The 24070-nt window shown below is 39.9% G+C and overlaps 1 protein-coding gene across 1 annotated transcript in view; it reads left to right on the plus strand.

Moving 5' to 3' along the window:
* Nucleotides 1-11963: 11963 nt before the first annotated feature.
* rnf152 (ring finger protein 152) overlaps nucleotides 11964-24070 on the plus strand; it is a 43710-nt gene continuing 31603 nt past the window's right edge. Inside the window, exon 1 of the mRNA XM_054623056.1 lies at nucleotides 11964-12184. The gene's annotated coding sequence lies outside the window, so the exon portion shown is untranslated. The remainder of the gene's footprint in view (nucleotides 12185-24070) is intronic.

Raw genomic sequence — 24070 nt, forward strand, 5'->3', positions numbered from 1 at the left:
CCAATAGAAGCTGAATTTATTTAAGATGAATTCAAGCTGAAGAAAATAATCACACTTAGAAATATTAATCACATTTATTAAACTGTAAATGTTTTGTGTGTTTCAAAGAGCTTTTTTGTCTAAAAAAATATAAATTAATCACACATCTTGATCCTTAAAGGAACATGCCGCTTTTGCTTTCAGGATTGTGGGAATCAAACCTGTAACTTTAATAAAAAAGCTTTTTCTTTATCAGTGTGTTATCAGACAGCGAGCTGCTGCTCAGACTTCGTGCTCTCAGATACCACAGCGTGTGTCGTCTCTCAGCTGAGCTCTCTTTGTGATATTATCACCGACACATTTCCACTAAAGATGAAACTGAAGAGCACAGATGGCACCAAAGCTTCTGCCATGTGGTCCGCTAAGAGAACTGCACAGAGAACTGCACAGAAAACTCTCCCCAGACTTTCTTAAAGACTCACGCTGTGAACAATCGTGCCAGCATCGATATACTTCCACAACACTTTTTCACAACCTCATTATTCTCAGATTTATCTCTCAGAGGCGTCTCTCTCTCAGCGGATTTGGTGTGATGTGAAGCTTTAAAAGTGAATCTGATTGTCAAGGTAACCTTAATTTAATGCCTTTCCCATAAGATTAGCTTATCCCTTTAACTGTGATGAATAAAACCTCAACTTTCAAGCAGAAACTTGATTTTTTTGGGTGCCTGTTAACAGGAGATATGGAGTATTTATTCTCTGGCTCAGATAATCCCTTGTGGAAAGGAAGTATCTGACCGAGGCCCGCTGGTTTCTGGAGACTCCGCCGCGCCTCCACCATGGATTAGTGGAGCTGAATTGGAATCAGAGGTGAAGGGGAGGAGATGGAGCCGATGGGGCCGAGGCGTCCAGGTGTGAAAGTGCACAAATTTACTGTCACGGTTTGGTTCATCTCAAAAATGCATGAAATCTCTTCCTGGATATCGTCTCATAACAAGGTCATTAAACGCTGCAGGAGGCAGAAATAAACTCTGCAGGAGGGGATGCAATGTGTGTGTGTGGTGTTTCTGTGTACACAATATTTAATATATTCCCCCATCTCCACTTAGTATCAGAATTGAAGGTCAGCCTTCTGAAATGCGAAGCGGTCGGCCTCAAAATTCAATTTCTGACTCATTTCCAGGCCGCGACAGAGATGTTAATGTGGCCTCTATACATTCATTTCATACACCGCACAGGGGCGCCTCGCTGGCATGCAGCTGCCCGCCAACCCCCCCCCGAGATAACGTCCGTCGTGCCGACTGAATTAGTGAGAGATCATTGATCACCCACACAGACTGGGAGAGATGAGAGAATTAATTAGACAGAAAGAGAGAGACAGAGAGAGACAGAGAGATAAGAGGGAGAGGATATTTGGCGGCGAGACAAAAGATGGAGAGACAAAGTGAGAGAAAATATGTACTGAAGCTTGTGAGAAACGGAAAACAGCTTTACAGCTTTTTTTTTAAAAAAAAAGGACGTCTAATAGTGTGACTCCTGCTGTTGTTTCATTCAGTGCAGCTGCTCGCTGTCTTTACCAAAGTGGTGAAAGAATGTCTCGTACATTTACGTCTTTATCGAGATGGAGAATGTGCCAGATTGAATCACCGACCAAACATCGATTTGCAGTCTTTTCCTGAACCTGTGTTACATGCACCAATGTTCAGCAACATTGTCTTGCAGTATGAAAAGTAAAAGTACTGATGTTTCTGGATTACTGCTGCATCAATGTGCATGTTGCATTTTGCAGCTGCAGATGTTTAAAGGACGACTGAGGGTCTAAGTAACTATTAAAGTGCTACAAAACCAGAACTGAGTCAGCAGCCAATAACCTCGTCTCAAAGTCAATGTGTATTTGTTTAGATGACTGAAATAAAGTCTTTGTTAAACACCAGCGGAAGGGATTTTAACGTTTTGTTCTAGGATATAATATCAGTTAATACATCTCTTCTGTCATTGATGCTTTCTGCTTTGTGGCAAAACATCACTGAAACTTAACTTTCAGGAAAAACTGAACCACAGTCTCACAATTTTTGATTTTGATGTGGAAAGAAGCTTCATATTCTAACCTTAAAGAGATTCCGTTACTAATTTGCACCTTCGCCAGCTTTGGGTTTGCTGAGGTGTGTGTTTGATCGGACCTTCTGAAATATCCTCTGGATTCATTTCAACTTTGCTTCAAAGACAAAGAAGAACCTGCTGGTTTAAACCACATCAGAGAGCATGTTACTGAGAAAATAAACCAAACCTCAGAATCCATCACATGTAATTAAAGAGATCATTTTAAATGCAAACAAATTATGAAACATTTGACCTGTAATTCCCTGTAATCAAAGAGATTCAGAGCACAATTTAATTCCCTTTTCCATTTCTTGTTGAGTGAGTGAGTAAGTAAGTAAACTTCATGTCTATAGAACTTTTTAAAAGTGGAGTTATAGGGAAGTAGAAATGGATGGCAAAAAAAGAAATTATGAGATCATAAAACAGCTGAATAAAACTGCTGAGATTTGGAAGAAGAAAAAAGAAGAAGAAGAAGAAGAAGAAGAAGAAGAAGAAGAAGAAGAAGAAGAAGAAGAAGAAGAGTGATTTTACTCTCATTCACAAAGCAGAGCAGAGCTTATATAAAATCTACTCGCAGGCCGCATTCAGAACGAGGTCACCTTATCTCCTATCTCCTCCTCATCGAGGCCGAGGTTGAAAGAGGGGATTTGATTGGCTGATAGCAGTTTGAGGCAGAAGGTATATCAGCTACAGTTTTCATCAGCAACAATTCCTTTTCCATCTTTCTGGAGAGAAATGCTTTGCGGGGTAAAGACGGAGGCCAATAGGAGTGAAGACTTCTGTCAGGTGGTTAGTTGAAGGGATGAGTCAGCAGATGCTTTATCACTTTTCAGTTTGTGTGTGTGTTTTCTACTTAAATTTAAAATATAGAAACTGTAGCAGCCAGTGTCCTCGTCAATGAGAGGCTACTTCCTGGAGTTACAGAAGTGTCTTATGAAGAGTCATGCAGCACTCCTTGAAAAGTGATGATTTAGTAAGACATTACTCTTCTTCCTCTTATCGTCCTCTGTACTTGAAGTTGATGGAAGGAGGTGGAAAGTAGTTTTTTTCTTTTTTTTCAGGGCTGAACCTCCAGGCAGCAGGTCAGTCAGGGTACAGTATTATTTGTAATATAGGGAAGTTAAAGGGTTTCTCTAGCTTTAAAAATAATAATAATAGTACTTGCATCTTGTATAGCGCTTTAATAGGTTCTCAAAGACACTTTACATTTAAAAAATAAACAGTAAAAGCAATAACAATACAAACAAAGCAGATAAATGATATAATAACATAAAAAAACACCAACAAATAAGAATAATCAATAGCTGATGAAGTTTATATAAAATATGTCAACAATTAAGTTGTTGTTTTGTTTCTCTTTGTGGTTGTTTATGTTTCTTTGTGGTCTTTTTACAGACATTTTGTAGTTGAAAGCTAGGAGACTTGACACTTTGGGCTAAGTAATTAATCCATGCTAATAGTCATGTAAGTCATTAAGTGGTTGTCTTAGGAAATCGTTTGCAGCTTCAATGTGTATTTCTCCTGTAGTCAGCTCTACAGTAGAAGCTATGTTTACTTGCGTTCATGCCAGAAGTGAAGAAATCTGTAAACCGGCACCACAATGTGCTTTTATTTAGAAGTTAGGAGTCCCTTTGGATGACTCATTGTTTATGTAATTACGATATAAGGTAAACACTGTCTGTACAGAGTAAAATGTGCATTAGTCATTCAACAATGAACCTCCTGAACCTGGGAATAACACTTTCTACACCAAGCTTACATTCACATTCATTAGTCAGCCCTCAACAACACATATCATCGAAACAAACAGTTTATTGTTGTGGGAAAAAAATACTCTGGTTCCTCTCCTGAAGTTTGATAACAGCAAAAAACACACGGATCGTCAAACAAAGAGGACCAAGGTCATCCTCTGCCCTCGGGTCCCGCTGACTGTAAATCACTCTCTGGTTCCGAGCGCCAGCCAAAAATGCTTAAAATGCAAATGTCCTCATCATGGTGGCTGAACCCCGGTGCCAGGCCTGTGGGGGGGGGGGGGGATCAGTCTGCAGGCCGAGGTGGCGCCGGAGTGGAATCGGTGGGGAGCAGATGGAGGACGGAGCGGATCCCTCTGATGAGCCACTGAGAGAGGTTCACTGATTACTCATTTAACGGATGAGTTTAATTTCAGCCTGCTGGATTTTAGAAACAGGATGAATTGTTGATTTTATATATTTAGTGTTTTTCCTACTTTTTACCTCTGTTTCCTTTTTCAACTCTTTATATTTACTATTGTTGTGACTTCATGTTTTAATGATGTTTTTTCAAGAAAATATTTAGTATGTGTTCAGCAACACAAGGAAAGAAAATGATGCTGCAATCCATTTTACTCAGAACTCGGGAAAAAAGACATCCGACATGAACATAAACACACCTGACATCACAGCAACAGTGCATTACCATCATCTTTTACTTTATGTAGCGTTTTATGGAGGGATTGTGTTGTGAAGCATGCTGCAAAAACGATGTAGCTGCCGTTTCCTTTTCCATTCATTTGATTTGTGCGTCTTTGTGAGCTTGCAGTATTTACTCCTTCAGTGTCTTTTATATCGGTTCCCACGGATCCTTGAAATGTCTACAATTAGATTTAGAGAAATATTTTCCCTCACAGGATTCTATAGTTGTTAATTTAAAGATGTTTATTTTTTATGTTTTTCCACAGTTTAGATTTTCAGTCTTTTATTTTGAAGTGATCTAATCATTTTTTAGGAAGTATGCAGCGTAATTTGTGTCATAAACAAGTGTGGGCTCTGACACAACTTAATTCTGGCTCTTAAAGTTACTATGAGGAACTTTCATTTTGTGTTGATTTTGGCGGTCCCTGTGGACTAAAGTGGTAGTGTTTATACTCTTTATGTTTTTCCCCAGTTTAGAGTTTGCTCTTTTATTTTGAAGTGATCCATTCCTTTTCAGGAAATCGCAGCCTAACTAGTGTCACAAACAAATCTGGGCTCTTACACAACTTAATTCTTGCTCTTAAAGTTACTACAAGGAACTTTTATTTAGCTTTGATTTTGGCGGTCCCTGTGGACAAAAGTGGTAGTGTTTCTGAGCACCAGACTCCCTTTAGAAAACCTCTGGGTCTGTCCACGGTGGACTGGTCTCTGCTGGAGTCTGATCTGAAGGAGTTTCTGGTGAACCTTCATGATTTCATCTGGTTTCTCCAGAATCCGACCCGGTGGCTCCGATGACGAGCTTTAAGAATAACTTTATAGAAACAGACGATCTTCTCTCTGATGGTCTGGTTTACTGATGGAGGTCTATAGAGGATCAGGACTAAACTGAAACTGGTTCAGAACCAGATAAAAGTAAACTTTACTTAATTCAATTAAACCCTCCAGTTTCCCAGAAATAACCCCGTTAACGTGTCCTCAGCGGTCGCTACGACCCCGTGTGACATCATTTTGTGATTCTCAGTATGTTGTTATTATGTTGCATGAGTGCTTGATTTTTCCCGTGGCTTTGTAATAACTTCTCTGCTGCTGCTGGACAAAAAAAGAAAGATGAAGAGATAAATGGAGAAAAGGTCGTCATGACCCTTTCAACGTGAAACCAGTGGCTTACGAAATTATGCCTGTGACATTGAAAGCATCGACCTTAAAAAACATGGCCACAAAGCAACACCTGTGCTGGATCCTGACAGAGTCTGCATTTCTAGATCATTCTAGGCCTTTTGCATCTTCACTGGTGGAAGAGAGAGAAAAGTAAAAGTTCTGTATGTGAGGCGAGACAAACATTATCACTATTTAAATTTTGGTCTTTTTTCCAGAGAAAATATAGTATTTCTATTTTTTCAATACATTTTCAGAATTTCAAAAATGTATATATATTTTTTATATTTCTAAATTGAAATGTCCCGTTCGCTCCAACCTGATTGAATTTAAAGCATTTTTTAATTCTTGAATATTCAAAGGAAGTGTGTTCAAGCTAAACCGCACTACTGCAAGCAAAGGGTGATTGATTCTGAATTAATTTATTAATTTGTTTCTTTTTTTGATGAAGTTAAAAGAGAAACTTTCTGATTCAACTACCCTTTCATCGCCTTTGTTGTTAAAGGAATAGTTCGACATTTTTTGGAGAAAGAAAATATTATATGAAAATGATATATGAAATTTTAAAATGTAAGGATTATCATGGACAAAATAATTGTGATTCAATATGCTTAAAACATATTGGAATAACTTTACCTCACATTTTTTTAAATACAATAATATTTGTGTTGCATCAAAAAAAAAATATATATAAGGTTTAGGGTATATATATTATAAATTCACCCGCATAAATAAAGAATAAATACATTTTAAAAACAGCAACATGTGTGAGTCTGTTCTTATTTACATGATAATTCCTGTCTTTTTTATTTTAAAGCCTCACTTCTCTACAAAAGATACAGGTGAATTATCCTGATAATGGAAATGGAAATTCACAACGATCAAACATTTCCATATCGTTCCAGCTCTAGATGTGGATTTGACCTTTTAAATTGTCCTGACAGCCTTTCTAGAGATAACAGAGAGCTTCTCCCACACTCAGTTCATCTGAGTGGAAACCAAAAAAATTAAAAACAACTCACAGCTTCTGATCTGAGAAGAACTTTAGAACAAATTGCTCAACTTATTTTTATGCTGGTTGCCCTGGGTACATGGCCTGTAATGCTCACTTTCCACTCGACACACATTACACTTCCACTTGGCACATACTTTACATTACTGTAGACACAAGTGTGTGGGCGGGGGGGAAGGGAGGGGAGGAGGATTGTGGGAGAGAAATCATGTGAGAGACAGATAAAGCTCTAACTGGAGAACCTCTGTAGAACACATCACTTCTTTTAAGGATGCGTCTCATCACTGTGCATCACCCAGACAGCCGAGGAGCCAGTACAATAGGCAATTAGAAGCTCTGCAAAAGCTTTATAGCGGGGGAGAACAGAGGGGGAGAAAGGGGTGAGATGGGGGATGTTGCAGCCCTTTGAAAAGTCTGATCTCAATCACCTTTATTTACTCGCTGGAAACACTTTCACACTTGAGGAATTTGCCTTTGTGCCTTTTGAAAACACTCGGATCTGATACTTCAACATGTGCAGAAGAAGAAGAACCCCCCCCACACACACCTTTTCTCCCCCATTTACTCGCGTTCCGACCTGAAGTGGCACCAGGTGCTTGGTGTTTCGTGCTGTAAAAAGTGTGCCGGCTTTCATCTTTGAAAAGCGTTTGCTCCGTTTTCGACGGCTGACCTAATTTACTGCTCTGTATTTTTATCGCTCATTCGTACGAGGCAACGAGGGAGGTGCATTGTGGGAGAAAAGGCGACCTAGGTTGACTGGCTGCAGAAAGGCCTTCACCCCCGATTGATGGGATGCACGTTGACACGCTGTCTGCCTTTGTCTCATCACATGCTTGTTGTCAACAAACACAGTAAATTTAATTATGCAAAATTATGATGCAGGTAAAAAAATAAACATGTTGATGAAACATGTTTGATTTTATGGAATAGTGCAATATACATCTTAAAGGTGTATTCAACTTGGATCTTAAAGGAATATTACAATAATCTTTTAAACTTTACTGTAAGCCCAAGTTCAGTAAATGAAGAAACTCTTTTATTTGGGAACTGCTCTCCTCTCTCCTGCTCCCTTCATCACCTCAACCAGTGTCTTGACTAAAAGGAAACCTCCGGTTCTCGGGAAATGCCGATGCGGAAGTGTGTTAAAGCTGCATTCTCTCTAATGTCCATCAGGGGGCGACTCCTCTGGTTGTATAGAAGTCTATGAGAAAATGACTCTACTTCTCTCTTGATTTATTCCCTCAGTAAACATTGTAAACATGAGTTTATGGTCTCAATCTCTAGTTTCAAGTCTTCTTCAATACAGCATGATGTTCATTTAGTAGAGAGTTCTCAGCATCTACTGGAGTGAAATGTAGCCTCGCTTTGGATCTTTGTGTTCTCTCTGCCATCATGATGTGTGTCTCACGCTGTACTGAGCCGGAGTCAGTGTGTGTGTGTGTGTGTGTGTGTGTGTGTGTGTGTGTGTGTGTGTGTGTGTGTGTGTGTGTGTGTGTGTGTGTGTGTGTGTGTGTGTGTGTGTGTGTGTGTGTGTCAGATTAAAGCACAAAGACAAAGAGATAGAGAGAGGAGGATTGAGACGAAGACATCTCACTCCAGAACTTCTTCAGTACCGATAGCAGAAACGTTAACTCCGGACCTTATCAATACTCCAGGTTTTCCCATTTAAAACCGGGTTTCTGGGACATAAATCCATGACTTTGATCAACAACAGAGTTTAACTGAAGCTGTTATGGATCAAACCGCAACTTGATCCAACAAAAAACTTGTCAACTCAGCTCCAAACTCTCCCTCAGAGAGACTTTCTAATTGTTCTCTGCAGCTCCCCTGTCGTGAATCTGTAATTACGTGAGCCAGTGTGACACTGAGGTTAAAAAAAAAAAAAAAAAGCTCCTGTAGCTGTCAGATGTGATGTTGCAGAGTTATTGATCAAGAGAGGACTGAGGGGTTGTGTGTTTATTCAGCCTACAGTGAGGAGGAGAGGAAAACGTCCTCCGAATGCCAATTAGGCCGGTTGATGGTCAGATTATTGTTGGTGACTTGCAGACCTGACAAGATTACCGAGCGGCACATGTGGCTCCTTTAATTAATTTGCCGGCGGCTCGGCTTCACGTCGACGGAGAGCAGAGTTTGCGCTTTCGTTGTAAAAACAAAAAAGTGAGAGTGAGTTGATCTCCGGAGCACATTTTGTTGGTTTCTGCAGAGCAATTTGTCTGCAAGCGAGAAAGTAAACGTACAGCACTTATCTGAGCTAAAGGTTAGCTTTAATCTCTGTGTGTATTTGAAGCACGTCCCAACGGGCTGCAGCCACATTCAGGCGCCAAAAGTCAACATTAGCATTTCAGAGGGCTCTCTGTCCCCATCAGCTAAAATCTTGTACACGTTTTCCCCCCAAAAAAACTCCCCATCGGGCGTTAGACGGGCTCCTGGTGGGGCCGGATGCCATTTCGGCGTCACAAATTAAAAATTCATTATCCTCGATAATTAAAGCAAATATATGAAAGACTGCTTACACTGCAGCTGCACTGTCTGTGGACTCCGGAGGGACCGACGCCTGCAGCCCAGGTGGCTTCTAAGATATTCAAACACACACACATACACACAGATATACATATATAAACATAGCATCTTGTTAAATGCATCCTAAGGGTTCTCTTTACTAATTTAACCCCCCAAAAATACGAGTCATCTCTGCGTTCTTCGCAGTTGTTTTCCTGCAAAATGTAATCACATTTAATTACAGTGTTTAGTCCGATGGCGGTGAAATTATTATTTATTAGGCAAATAAGAGCTCCTTCAACAACAGAAGACCGTCATGTGATCTCTCATTCTTCATAATTTTGGGTATTTTTCTTTTACTTTGAAGAGTGTAGCAATTATAGAATCTGTTATATTAAAAAGCATCCTTTTGTTTTAGATTTTATTCAGAGTGCTTCATGTTTTGAATGGTTTGAAGCCCTTTGGTTTTTAACACTTTCAAACTTCTTTAGAGAGCCGCACACTGCAAGAAATATCAACAATGAAAAGCTAAAATATCACTTTTAGGTTTACCGATGTCACTTTCAACGATTTACTTAAGAGGAAGTTAAAGTTTGAATTTTGGCCATGTTAATATAGTTTGGATATTTATTCCAAAACATGTTGCTTCCTGTAAACTGCAGGATGTTTTGTAGGAAAAGTCACAAAATCATCTTATATTTATGATGTCAAGATGTCAGAATATTTCAGTTTTTTTTAAGAGCAAAAAATTTTAATCTGCACACTATGAAGTATTTTAAACATATGTCTTTGTATGAATTAATTCAAGGGAATAACCACGACGATGGCACATGATTTGGTGGAAAATATATATTAAAAACCCATGTATAATATGCGGTTTAATAACTTTTACATTCTTCTTGCTAAGTTGCAGCTGAAGTCATATTTGAAGCACTTTGCCTCATTTGGTCATAGCTATCTCCATGGATTATTTAAAGACACAGCTACACGAGCTACAACTTGTTAACATATAAATGCTTCTTAATTTGTTTAATGAATTAATCATGTAAGTGTATTTAATGGCCTCTTAATATTTATATTATATATAAGTATATATGTGATATAAAAGCCAGATGCTCTGAACATTGGACCTGATATCAGGTGCGGTCATGGAAGACATCCAATATTAATATAAATGTACCTTTTGATTTGTTACTCTTTTAAAAAAATGCAATAAATATGTTTGCAATAACCACAAATCCTCTAAAACTCCAATGAAGAAATAACTTTATGACATATATTATGATATATTGGTTTGGAGTAGCTTGTTTAAAAAGGGTGCCGATCATACTGAGGGTCTTATTTCTGGGTTTCTAATAAAAGATTTTTCCCTTTGCCCCTCTATAAGGGCGGGGGGCCGCTCAGAGGAAAGGCGATACGTTTTTATACGATACAGTAAAGACTTTATGCTAAGATCACAGCAGAGCTAAGAGCGACTTTTGGTTTGACCAGAGAGAAATATGGGCAACAGGAGGAGCAATTTGGTGACTTTTGTGACAAGGAAGGGGCTTTTAGGAATACCAGAGGGGTATTTTTAGCAACTAAAAACACACTTGGGTAACCAGAGGATACATTTGGTTGAACAGATGGCCTCTTGACCAATCAGAGGGGCAACTAGGTGAAAGGAAAAGCACCAATTGGTTTTAGCCAACCAAGGGGCATTTTAACCAACCAGAGGGGCATTTAAACCAACCAGAGGGGCGTTTTAACCAACTAAAAGGGCATTTAAACCAACCAGAGGGGCATTTAAACCAACCAGAGAGGCGTTTTAACCAACTAAAAGGGCATTTAAACCAACCAGACGGGTGACTTATCCAACCAGAGAGTCGTTAAAACCAACCAGAGAGGCATTTTAACCAACCAGAGGGTGTTTTAATCAAAGAGAAGGGTGTTTTGACCAACCAAAGGGGCGTTTTAACCAACAAGATGGGGATTTTAACCAACCAGGGGAGTGTTTTAACCAACAAGATGGGCATTTCAACCAACTAGGGGAGTGTTTTAATCAGCCAGAGAGGCATTTAAGCAACAAGAAATGCACTTGGAGTAAACAATGGGACATTCAGGCCGACCATAGGGACACTTGGACCAACCACAGGGGCATTTACCAACAAGAAATGCACTTGGAGTAAACAAGGGAAAATTTAGGCCAACCAGAGGGAACATAAAGGAGATAACAAAAGTGACCAGAGGGATACTATGACTAACCACAGAGGCATCTTAACCAACAGAGGGGCGTTTAAACCAAACAGAGAAGCATTTTAGCAACAAGATAGGCACTTGAAGTAAACAAGGGGACATTTAGGCCAACCACAGGGGCATTTATATGACAAGATGGACAATTGGACCAACCACAGGGGCAGTTTTAAGTGACCAGAGGGACATTTGGGTGACGTGAAGGCCGTTGGGTAATTAGATGGGGCATCAAGGCAACCACAGGGGAAATAGTGTGACCTCACATGTGCAGGAGGCTTTTAAAACCGTGTCAGAGACCAAAAAGCCATGTCAGGAGGGGGATTGTTTTTTATTATTATTATATTATATTATATATATATTTTTTGCAGTGCAGTCAGAGTGCAGCAGGACAGACTCACATCACATCACACACACTGTGGTGACAGCTTTTATCCTCAGTGTCACCTGGAGCCTGTAATGTGCGCACATTTCTTCCTTTCTCCTCCTCCAGTGTGAAGGCGTTTCCAGGGAGGAGAGAGGGGAGAGAGAGAGAGAGAGAGAGAGAGGGAGAGCCAGTAGAGCAGCAGTGGGAGGGCTGTTCTCTGGGTTTTCTCTCTCTGGTTTAAACATAGGAGGAAAACAGAGAGCAGCCACGCCGCCCACTGAAACCATTACGCAAAGAAAAGCCTCTCCGAGGAGCGCAGACAGCCGCAGACAGGCAGACATACAGGCAGACACACAGGCAGACACACAGGGGGGGGACTGCTGCATGCATCCGACAGAAGAACAGACAAAAGGTGAGCTTTACATTCATCCAAAAACATCCATGTATGCATGGAGTCTGGCTGAACAAAAGTTCTATATGTGAGGATGCTTTGGAGACATTGTTTCTTTTGTTGGGGTCTGGAGCTGCAGCTCTCTGTTGGGCTTTGTCTGCACACTTCTCCTGCATGTGCATCGGGCTCCAGCCAGCCGTGCAACACCAAATGTAACGTTGCTTTGTGGTTGTGCCATTGGTTTAATGGGATAAGAATGCATCTGCTTTTTGAGAGGTTTTTAATGGACTTGAAGCGTTTCATTTCAGTGTTATTTGCAGAGATTTCGTCACAGTGCTCTGCAGACATGTACAGGGCTTTATCTGAATCCATATGTTCCCTTTGTTGCGTTAAGGGTCCCGCTTTGTGTTGTTATCTCAGTTACTGTACCTTCAGCAGACTGGTTACAATGGGGGGGTGTTAGGGTCGTTGTCACCCATTGTTACAGTGATTGGTTAAAAAGCAATAAAGTAAACTTCTAGATTTACCTCCATTCTTCATCCTTATAAACAGGAATGAGGGTTTTTTTTTGTGTGGTTTGGAGACAATTTGATCTTCTCTTGTTATTATTATCCTCTGTTGTTTTGGTGTCAAATTTAGAGTTGAACTGTTTTTTAAAAGCATCCTTCCTCTGAGGAGATGATGAAATGGTAAGTGGCTTGTTTCCCCCTTCTTTCAAGTGTGCTTTCAGATGTAGAATTTGATCAGATAAGAGCTCCAGCTGAGCCACAGGCCATCAATGTTCTGCTTGGTGAAAGCGATTGTTGTTTCAGTTTTGTGAAATGCTATAAAAAAAAAAGAGAGGATCAGATGAGGAGGATTGTCTGGTCAAAAACTCTGCTTTCTTCTTTTCCTATTTCATTTACATATAAATCTTCCTCCATGAATTCAAAAAACCTTATAATCCCCCCTGCCTTTCCTTTTTAATGCCTGATTTGCTGCTGCTGGACTTCATCCAACATTTAGGATGTGTTTAAACTCTCGCTTAATTCTCGGCTAACTTAATTGCCTGCAGGATTACTGCTTTAGAATGAGAGTTTATGTCCGTTTGATTTCTTGTCCTGCAGCCTGTAAACCTTCACGGCGCTGTGAGCCGTTTCCTCCTCGTCTGTAAAACCATTTCCTGCACAGGTCTTTTTTCGGTCTCACGCCGATGATGACATGCTGTAGATGGCAAGTAGATAATGTATGGGCCTTGACTGTGTGTTTACAGCGGTGTAGATGGCAGCTTTTATTGACAACCATTGTCTAATTGTGAATGTGTTTGGTCTTTCTCTTGTAAAATAATGTCATCATACACAAATCAATTCAAGGATATGCAACATCTGAAGAAAACTTCATTTTGACATATTTTTAATGGTTAAATTTAAGTTGAATAACAATCAACAATGAAAACAGTCAACCAGTAGGCAATCTGAAAATTGAAGCCAATGCAGAAGTGTCTCAAAACTTGCATTCTCTCCAGTGACCAGCAGGGGGCGACTCCTCTGGTTGTATAGAAGTCTATGAGAAAATGACTCTACTTCTCTCTTGATTTATTCCCTCAGTAAACATTGTAAACATGAGTTTATGGTCTCAATCTCTAGTTTCAAGTCTTCTTCAATACAGCATGATGTTCATTTAGTAAATGATGCTCCATTTAGAGTCAAACAGACCATAAAGCAGGGGATGCTTTAGGGCGGGGCTACACACTGATTGACAGGTCGACACCAGAGACGTATACGACGTCTCTACGTCACTCCTCCACAGTCCAAATATGGCCATGATGACTACGTCCACTTCTTATATATAGTCTACTGTGCAACCCTTGTTTGATGTGGCCCTTTTGGAGGTTTTCAGTCAAGTCTCTGTATCTCTAATCCAGTGTTAAACTACTGATTAATGTCAGTATGCGCATGGAGTTTACTGCTTTCTCAAGTGCATTAACTGAACAGGGATCAGTGTCGGTGACTCGATGTAGAGAAAAGAAGTACAACCATGCTGCAGGAAGAAGAAGAAGAAGAAGAAGAAGAAGAAGAAGAAGAAGAAGAAGAAGGATGCATGCACAGTACCCTACAGTTTATCAAGCTGTTGCAGGGAGGTTTACTTTATTGCTGCATTTTTGCTGTGTTAAAGTTCACATGTACAGCGGCTGATAATATCCAAACAACAGTCACATGAGCTGCTTGTTTATTGGACAGAGTTGTGGTAACCTGTCAACCTGCCAGGTAGAAAGAGAGTTTGGCAGCAAGGAGACGGGGCAGTAAAAACAAATCTGATGGTTTGCGTGTGAAACGTGATGTGTTTGACAGGGGGGGTATTAGCGTGTTTATACAGTTTGAGATTAAGAACACACAGAGAAGGAGCTTTATCTCGCCCATAAAACCTGTTATGTTCTGTTATCGCTCCTAATTCTTCATTTTCCAAAGTCCAATTTGCATTGTTCTCCAAACAAAATAAGTGTTCTAATGAACCTTTCATAGATTTGGGCTCATGATACCCTATAAAGCTGCTGAGGCATTTCACAAAAAAAACATTGTGCTCTTTGTTTTAAAAGAACAATGTGAGAAAGAGCAAAGGTCTGGAGCTGCAAACAATAAAGCTATCTCACATCAGATGGTGACATTTGCTCGAGTTCTTGGAAAAAGATAACAAACCGGCCTTCAAGTTACGAAGCACTTTTGTTTGCATGTTGGGAATATTCGGGTGTGGTCGAAATATCATGAATACCTGGAGAAAGTATTACAAACCGATGACAAATGCAACAAATGCAACATTTCTAAAGGTTAATATGATAGATTTTGTTAAGGCGTATCTTATTTATATTTTGGACATGTGTTAGTGTGATAGGAAAGGCTCCAATGACCTTAGAACCCTAAACATGATTGAGATAAGATACGCTATTTGGACAGGACGTACTATTGTGATGTTTTAATGTCAAACACTGGTTTGTATGATATCTCACAAAAAAGTTACTCCTCATTTTTGGCGTCAATTTCCACTCGTTACATGAATACAGTCTTTTCAAAATCTGGTGGAAACCATAAAGAGTAGAGGCTGGAGTTAGATGATCAACAATCACATATTGGCGTCCATATACTTTTGGCATGATGAAGCAACTTTTTTTCTTTTGCCCAACATAATCAAAATCAAATCAATAGCACATATGTTTAGGGATCTGTGTAATACCCCTGCTTTTATTTTGAATACGTTTCTTGGAAGAACCCCAGATTATGCAGATTCATGGGATTCAGTTAGTGCGACTACATCTCCGGGGGAATATGTCGCCTTATATCACCTACACTTATCAATATTTACTCGGCTTTATCTAACAGCTGCCTGATACCTCTTGCGAGCAGTCAGAGGGAATGAAGGTAAACATTGCTTTCAGTTTGCTGAGGCACGGAGCTTTAGACGCGTTCACAGCTTTTGAATTTGTCCTTCAGAGCTTAACTTGTCCTGGCATCTTATTCCAGACTCTCTTTTTTTTTTCTTCTCTTTCTCTTATTTTAGAGGAGTGAGAGGTGTTTTGAAATGTGATGCTGGGAGTTTTGGCATCTGAAAAGGTTGAGGCTTCATTCTGTTTCAAATTGCAACAGGCATCTTATTTCTTTTTATTTGAGTCATTTGCAGGTTTCGGATCTTTCAATGCATTTGCAAAGACTTTGGTGACTTTCAAGCTTTGAAATAAGATAAATCATGTCATGGACGGCTGAGCGATTTGGCCAAACAATAAGATGTAAATGTTGTTTTTAAGCGTGTAATTTAAAACTACTGTACCTCAAAGACTCATCTTTCATCATGCAAATGTCAAGAGTCTGCAGCCATGCTAGCAGCCAAGCTAAATGATCATGCAGGCATGCTAATATGCTCACAATGACAACGCTAACATGCTGATATTTTGCAGGTATAATTTGCACAATGTAGGCTTCAGCTAAGGATGATGGGAATGCCATTAGTTTTGCATGAACCCGTATCCTTCTTAAAACCCTTTGGATATGTGATGCAAACACACAGTCACGTTTAGCAGACTTTTTAATGTTTCTTAAATACACTACACAACCGGCTTTAAATTGAACATCACGATTAAAGTCGTGATGTTCCTGCACTGCCAGCAGCCTTCTGGCCTCGTCAGCACTTCACCTAAATAAACATGACAAGATGTTCATTAACTAGATCAATGATTCCACGTTGGCCTCAGATTGAACGTGTCGAGCCGACGTTTAGGTGTTGGCTGATGGAGGATTCTCCGCCTGCAGGATGAGACCTCCCGCTCGTTGTTTCTGTAACCTCTCCGGGGAACTTCGGTCCAGCTCTGCGGCGCTCTCCATACATCATTTCCCCCTTTATTCCACTTTCCATTTTTTTCCCCAAAACTGCACCTCTGCTGTCGCCTCCATTAATTTCCCTTCTCCCAAGACAGTTGGCAGGTCCGCTTCCACCTTTTCTCCCTCTGCTTCATTTGCATCTCGGCTCCACACGGCTGCCCAAGTGCTTTCTGGGAGTCAGGTGGCTAATTGGTTCCCATCTGTTGGGAGGAAGCGGCCTTTACGGGATCTTTTGTAATTTGTGTCAGGAGTCCCACCCTCCCCCTCTTCCTGCTCTGAATCTGCACTGGTACTTTTGGTTTCCTTCATATTGTTGCAGCAGGTGAGCTCTGGGATTTAGTTGTTTTTCAATGTGGGAGAAATAGTTTCTCGCGCTGTTGGAATGTTTTTGCACAGAATGCATGCTTTACTCTTCATCCTGTGACTCTGCCAGTTGTGAAGTCTTCTGAGGCAAGAGGAGCGACAAAAATCCCCCAATCAGCCACTTTTATTCAGAGCGTCTCCGCTACATCTCTTCACTGCTGCTTTGATCACATAGCGTGCACTTCCCAGTTTTTTTTTGATTTCACAACCGCTTTATCTTGTAGCGTGAGTTGCCTTTTTCTGTGCAGAGATAAAGGTTCAGAGGAGGAAGTGGCCTTGGTCTAGCGAGCGCCCAGGAAGCCAACAAAACAGGAAGTGACAGGAAGCACCCAGATGCTTGTTTCAGGCAGACATGAAAAGGACAGTTTGTTGACGTCTGTGCTACCTGAAGAAAAGCAGAGACAGTTGGCTCTCATCCAAACTGCACTTTACTGCAGCTATTAACATTCAGCATCAACAGAGAGCGCTGTGTTTGGTCTCTGAGGGCGGCCATTCAGGTTCAGCTTGTAGCTTGTGGATGGTAATTACTGTTTGCATATTTATTTAGTATATGAGTGTGGCCAATTTTATACATGCAACAGCATATATCACACATTTTTGGGACCAGTAACCTCAAGAACTGATGATATTTTGGAAATGAGACGCTGATTCTCAAACGTTTTCTCTTTCCTCCTTTGCAAGGAAACAATATAAGCACATTTGCACAAAACAAGTCAAGTTAAATGTTTTTATTTTATTGAAATAAGATACTAAACGTCATGAATTGCAAAGTTTCTGTCGCGCAAATAGTTCAAATTGAGTTGTAGGACACTAAAGAGCTTGATACTTGTTTTTCTTCACAAAGTCACAAAACTATTCTTCTTGTACTTAACATGTTCCTCTGCTGTCTTGATAAATATTGCTAAACTTAATCTTGATTGGAACCATTGAACTTTAATTCCACAAAACCGCTGAATTAGTCAAAGACATAAACTGACCTGGTCACAAAGATGTTTCAATACCTGAACCTGTGTATCCGGCATGTTTTGATAGGATACCAGTCATAATTCCCTCTCTAGTTTCTTTTCCATATTGCTGTGAAAAATTCTCTCTCAAACCAGTTTCTTGCTAGAAACGAAAAGATTACATTTGAACACATCCTACACATCCCATTCGCCTAATACCCATTTTTACCAAATAGAGCCTGAACGCATCACAATGCAACTCAATGCAACCTCCGTTAACATTAAGGTTAAGTGAAAAAGCTAAGTTCAAGTACCTTTTTACTGTAGGTTTAGGTATTTAGGTATTTTATCTACCAAAAAAGCAGCCAAAACACACCTGTATATTAACAATACATATGTAAAAAAAAATGTCTAAAACTTCACTTCTAGTAAGAATTAACAGTATTGCATCCCACAAACTAGCTGTAATCCCAGATTAACATTAGTCTCCTTTTAGTGATATATACTGACGTATATTTCCTTGAGACCTTCTCCTCTCCTCCCCCCATGCCTCTGTACACCTTTACTCATAATAAAATAAATGTCACATGATCCCCCTCCTGAGAGAGAGTTGTGTGTGATGAATCAATTTCAAGCTCTTTTTTTTGAGCGCTTCCTGACAAGTGATGGCGGGGGGGCGCCGGCGTTGACCTTCTGTAATGAGGTAAGGTCTCCGCATCTGCCAGCGGGGCTTCCTCCTCCTCAGCAGACGGAGACGGTGGATGGGCAGACTGAAAAACAGCGCTGCATTGCTTGGGTAAATTTAATTTGCCATAAGAAAATATATAAACAAGAGAGAAGAAAAAGAAGAGATGAGAGCCGGATGAGCTTTAAAGTGGCTATTGAGGGAGGATGATAGAACTAACCGGCGGCGTTGGACCTCCAAGGTTATCCCACAAACTGAGCTGCTCTCAGATAATTGCACACATCAGGAGAAGTGTAATTTAATGCACTTTATTGTGTTTTTTACTTAGTTTTTTTCCGCAGCAGGGCTTGTGTGCTGATACCGCTGTTTGTCTGACACTCCATTTGTTTAGCCGCTATATCTGAAATGAGGCTTGCGTGCATACAAACAGGCATATTGATAGGCTGACTCGTCCATCTATCCTCACTGACGGTATTTAACTTATTTTTTCGGGAGGAAAGCCTTGAACCTGTGGCATCTGGCTTCCGCTTGCTACCTCCTCTCGCTCAGGATTCCTGAGAAGGATCCAGTTGGAATCAATCACCGTCTCCCCCCGGTGTTCCCATTGTTTTGCTGGGTGTCTCCTGCGATGATTGATCGCTATTTCTGCTCCCGGGATGGATTGTAAACGGAGACGAATGGTGAAGGCTAATGCATCCTCTGTTGTCAGAGGCAAAATCATTTACCCTGCTTTCACAATCCATTAAGTCAATGAGAAGAAGGAAAAAGTTGGATCTGCAGAGGTGGTTTCACTGCGAAAACGACACTGACGGAATATTCCGGCAGTTTACAGAATCCGTTATGGACATTCATTCATGTTTCAAAGTGCAAAATCCAGTGATTTTACTCCAGAAGCCATAGTGGCTGTAGGTCAATGGTGCATGGGCTGAAATGACATTTGACTTCTTGTAAAGACTAAAGCACAGGTGTAACTAACAGCATGGACAGGGCTGCAACTAACAATTGTTTGTACTGCTGTTAATCTTTGGATTACTTCTTTCTAATCGATTGATTCATTGGTTTGTCGAAAAGGGGCCAAAAATTCTGAAAAGTACATAATTTGCAGAGAAAAGCAACAAATCCTCACAAATGTTTGGATTTTGCTTGATAAATGATATATACAGTTGTTTAAAGAGGTTATGGCTGCAACTAACAGTTGTTTGTGTAATTGTTAATCTGTGGATACCTTTTTTCTCATCAATCGGTTATTTCGTTTGTCTAGAAAGTGCCAAAAGTTGTGTCAAAATATGTCATGGTTACTTCCAAAACCAAAAAAATTTTCATTTTCAAAGATATTAAACACAGAAAAGCAGCAAATCCTAACATTTAAGAAGCTGGAGCCATCAAATGTTGATACTATTTTTGAGACGAGGTGTGCAAGTAACAATTTCTTTCTTCATCTTTAAATCTGAGAGACATTTTCTCAATAATTGGATTTATCTCAATAATTGGATTTATTGTTTCGCCCATGATGTGTCAAGAAAAGGTGACAACAGTCTAAAACCACCAAATATTTCATCATGTATCACATCTGATGAGAAAAAAAGCAGAAAATCCTCACATTTAAGAAAATGAAACCAGAGAATATTTGACATTTCTGCTCAAAATATGATCAAATATTTGCCGTTTTCAACACCAAACATAAATGATAGCTGGGTTTCCACTGGAGTGTATCAGTAAGTCATGCCAGTCTGCATGCACAATACCAAGGCCCTTAAAAGTGCTAAATGGAATGCAGCCGTTTTCAATATCAGTAGTTCCTCCTGTGGTTTTCCTGCTTTGACATGTCAAAACGTCCGCTTCTTCTAGTCCGATGTGCTTCCTCAGTGAATAAGAACACTAATAGAAATGGTTAGATGTTTAATCGTGAGAAAAGATGAATTGTGTAAAGGCTCCAGCGTCATTGCATGAGCGTGCAATTATGTAAAAGAAGATTGCTGCGGGCCTTTTTGAAATTAGTCTGTGGACGTGCCAGCTGTTGTTGCACAATATACACAGCTGCAAAAGGGGGAACCGACAAACAGATGGGAACAATTCCTTTCAAAATAAAACGTCCATGCTCCAGTGTTCCTCATCTATACCCGGCTCCATCTGCAGAGAATAAGCACCTCAATGGATGCTTTTGTGTGCAGACGAGTGTGCATGAAACATGTTCCAGCCTTCAGGTCTCTGCTCCTCTGAGTCACCTGCAGTCTGGTGTCAGACCCCCCCCGAGGTCGGACCGTCTAGGTGCCATCACACCTTTTTCTATTTCTATGATCATTTGGAAGACACTTGAAATGAAACATTATTTTGTTAGTTAATTAATGTGCTTTGTTGCAAAGAGAATTTTGCAATCACTTAGATCAAACGGTCAGACACGGACACTGATTGTCTGATCAGAGCTGCTTTCATTTTTAGAGCATGAGAAATTCAGCTTCTTCACTCGATTTAATGAGACATTATTCAAACTTATTGGATTATATTTCACTGGGTTCCTGCTTGGTGTGTAGCATTACAATATATTAATTCATCAATCCAATATCATTCGTGCAAAGAGACATCGATACATTTAATCATCTTAAGACGATGCATTTATTTTGAAATGACCTCGATACGTCTGTGTCACCATTTTCTCCTTCCTGCAGAGCCCAGTTATAAAACATATATATATTTTTTGTGAGTGGATATTAATGAACTGAATTAATATTATCTTAATTCCAATTCAATATAAGTCAATATATTTGTTCAGCCAAAAATCAGAGATTTGCCTCAGACAGCTTTACGATCTGTACAACACGCTACATCCTCTGTACTTGGACCAATGCATCGTAAAAGATAAACTCCCAGTAAACCTGTTTTTTAACTGGAAAAATTGAAGAAATCTCAGAGACTGGAGATGGAGCTCTTATGGTGATGAAATGTGTGATTTACACCCTTAGTACCTGCAGCAACATGCAAGAAAAACAAGAAATTTGTCATATTTTGTTTAAACAAGGCTTAAGTGAAAGGGAATTTGCTCATACAGTGAAATACTATATGCACACACAAGTTAGTGCAGTATTTATAAAACGTACAGTGCTGAGATCAAGACAAATCACCGACACTAAACCCGTCAGAGTCGTTATGGTTATGAAACCGATCATGAAAGCCACAGACATGACGTTGGAGCCTTTTAGGGCGTTAATAAAGGCTGTTTTCCTTCATAAACCTTGTGTGTAATTGGGTTTTTTACGAGCGAGCAAAGACCAGAGGAGACTCTTTAACTTTGCGGGTGATAATTGTTGTCATTACACCGGTGAATAAGGAGCTTTTAATTTGACGGGGGCGTGACGCGCGATTCGCCAAATGACCCGGATATGATTGACGAGCTGTGTGGGTGTTTTTATGGTCGATTTACGGCTTTGCATGATGATCCAGTGTTGGCTGGAGGAGCGCTTGATGTTGTTGTTGGGTTTTTTTTTACCCTGATGTGTCGCTTTTGATCAGATGCCCATAGGACGCTGGGGAGGGTGATGGATGTGTGGTGCTGTAGATGGATGAGCTTGTGTGTCATCATTGAGCTGTGAAGGTTCCACAGCTACATAACCCTCCACGTGCAGTGCGGTGATTATGGTGATTATTATGCTTTGATGGAGCCATAAAAGACCCGTGGGAGTCATTTACAGGTGACACACATCTGCACATGACCTCTTGACCTTTCAATGAAAAGGTGGAGTTAACGCCTCTCATTTGGCTTTTGATGCACACCGAAACTCGGTTCTAAATTAGTAAAAAGAGTATTGATAAGGTCCGAACTATGCAATCGGTACTTCAGAAGTACAGCGTGAGACACACATCACGTCAGAGAGAACACAAAGACCCAAAGTGTTTCTACATGTTTCCTCCAGTAGATGCTGAGAACTCTCGTTGTCTCAAACTCAATAAAACCCTCACAAGTTAAGGGAGGAAACAGCAGCAGTTTATCACAACATCTGGACAACAAGGAGAACATCTGTCTGCACAAATGATCAGTGTTCTACTGTTTGGAGATCAGCCGTCCATCCTCGTCCACTGCAGGCAACGTTAGTCTGATCAGAAGAACAGGATCATCAATGAAAGATCATCACTTTTGGAACTTTTTGTATCGCTGCTCAAGAAACAGTATTTATTTACATACACCATTAATAAAGCAATGTTGATTATTTTCTTAATAAATAGTCTTTTTTCTTCTCACAATATAATCAAAAAGAACCGATAAGGAACCGAATCGATAAGAAGAATTGATAAGAATACTAGAATCCATAAAACCCTAACGATACACATCCCTACATACCTGACTAATACACGTATATTCTCTCTCTGCCGTTGGTCCGGTTGGTCCGTATATATCCGGCGCCGTCTGCTCCGTCGTCATGCAGCCGTGTGGTTGGCATCCACCAGACACCTGACCCACTTTTCCTTTTATTCCAACATCTGGGGCTGTCTGCCTCCGCCCCGACTCGCACACGCCTCCATACGCCTCCATTATTTATCACAAGGACATGACACAGTCCGGGACAACGGCTCCACATGAAGAGAAGAAGCAGCAGTGTATGTTGTTTAATGATTTAATGGAAGCTATGAAAGATAAATCTACTGTTATGATTTTATTTGTTTTAGCTTCTTGTCTTGACGTCTTTTTTTTTTTGCCATTGTCCACACATTTGATTTTCAAGTTTGAAATCTGTCTAGCCTCGTAAAAAAAGGATTTAATTGATTCTAGTACTCTTATCGGTTCGGTTCCTTATCGATACTCTTATTGGTTCTTTGATTTTTTGGTGACAAAAAATGACAATGAATTAAGAAAAGAATCATCATTGCTTTATTAGTTCCAAATTCATTCTCAGCTAATCAATTATCTCAGTGATTATGTTTCATTGATGATCCTGTTCTTAGAATCAAACTAACGTCTCCTGCAGTGGACAAGGACGGACGTCTGATCTCCAAACAGAACCGTAACTCCGGACCTTATTAATACTCCAGATTTTTACTAATTAATTAAAGTCATAATAAAGATATTAAAAAGTCATAAATATAAGAGAAAATGTCTCAATTATGGTATAAAAAGTAATTATAATAATATAAAAAATCGTAAATATAAAATACAATGTCATAATATAAAAGTCATAATGATATTTAAAAAGTCATAAATATGAGACAAAATGTAAAAGATTATGAGAAAAAGGCATAATAATGATATTAAAAAGTCATAAATTTGATAAAATATCATAATTATGAGATGAAAAGTAATGTTGATGATATTAAAAAGTCATAAATATGACAAAAAATGTCGTTATATCGATCTTATTTTTTTATTTACCGGCAGAAGTGGGCTTCCATATACCATATATACCATATACCACACTAATTAATACCTTTCTTCGGGTATCCCTACTTGAACTGCAGTCAGCTGATGCATTGTGGGTGTATTTCTTTTTAAATCCAGGACCCGGAGGAGAGTTGTTCGTATGGTTGTTATCCCTGCGGAGGAAGGTCTTTGTTAAAATGCTTTTTTGTTCAGGGTGACTTC

The sequence above is a fragment of the Anoplopoma fimbria genome, chromosome 21, assembly GCF_027596085.1.
Source record: "Anoplopoma fimbria isolate UVic2021 breed Golden Eagle Sablefish chromosome 21, Afim_UVic_2022, whole genome shotgun sequence".
NCBI lineage: Eukaryota > Metazoa > Chordata > Actinopteri > Perciformes > Anoplopomatidae > Anoplopoma > Anoplopoma fimbria.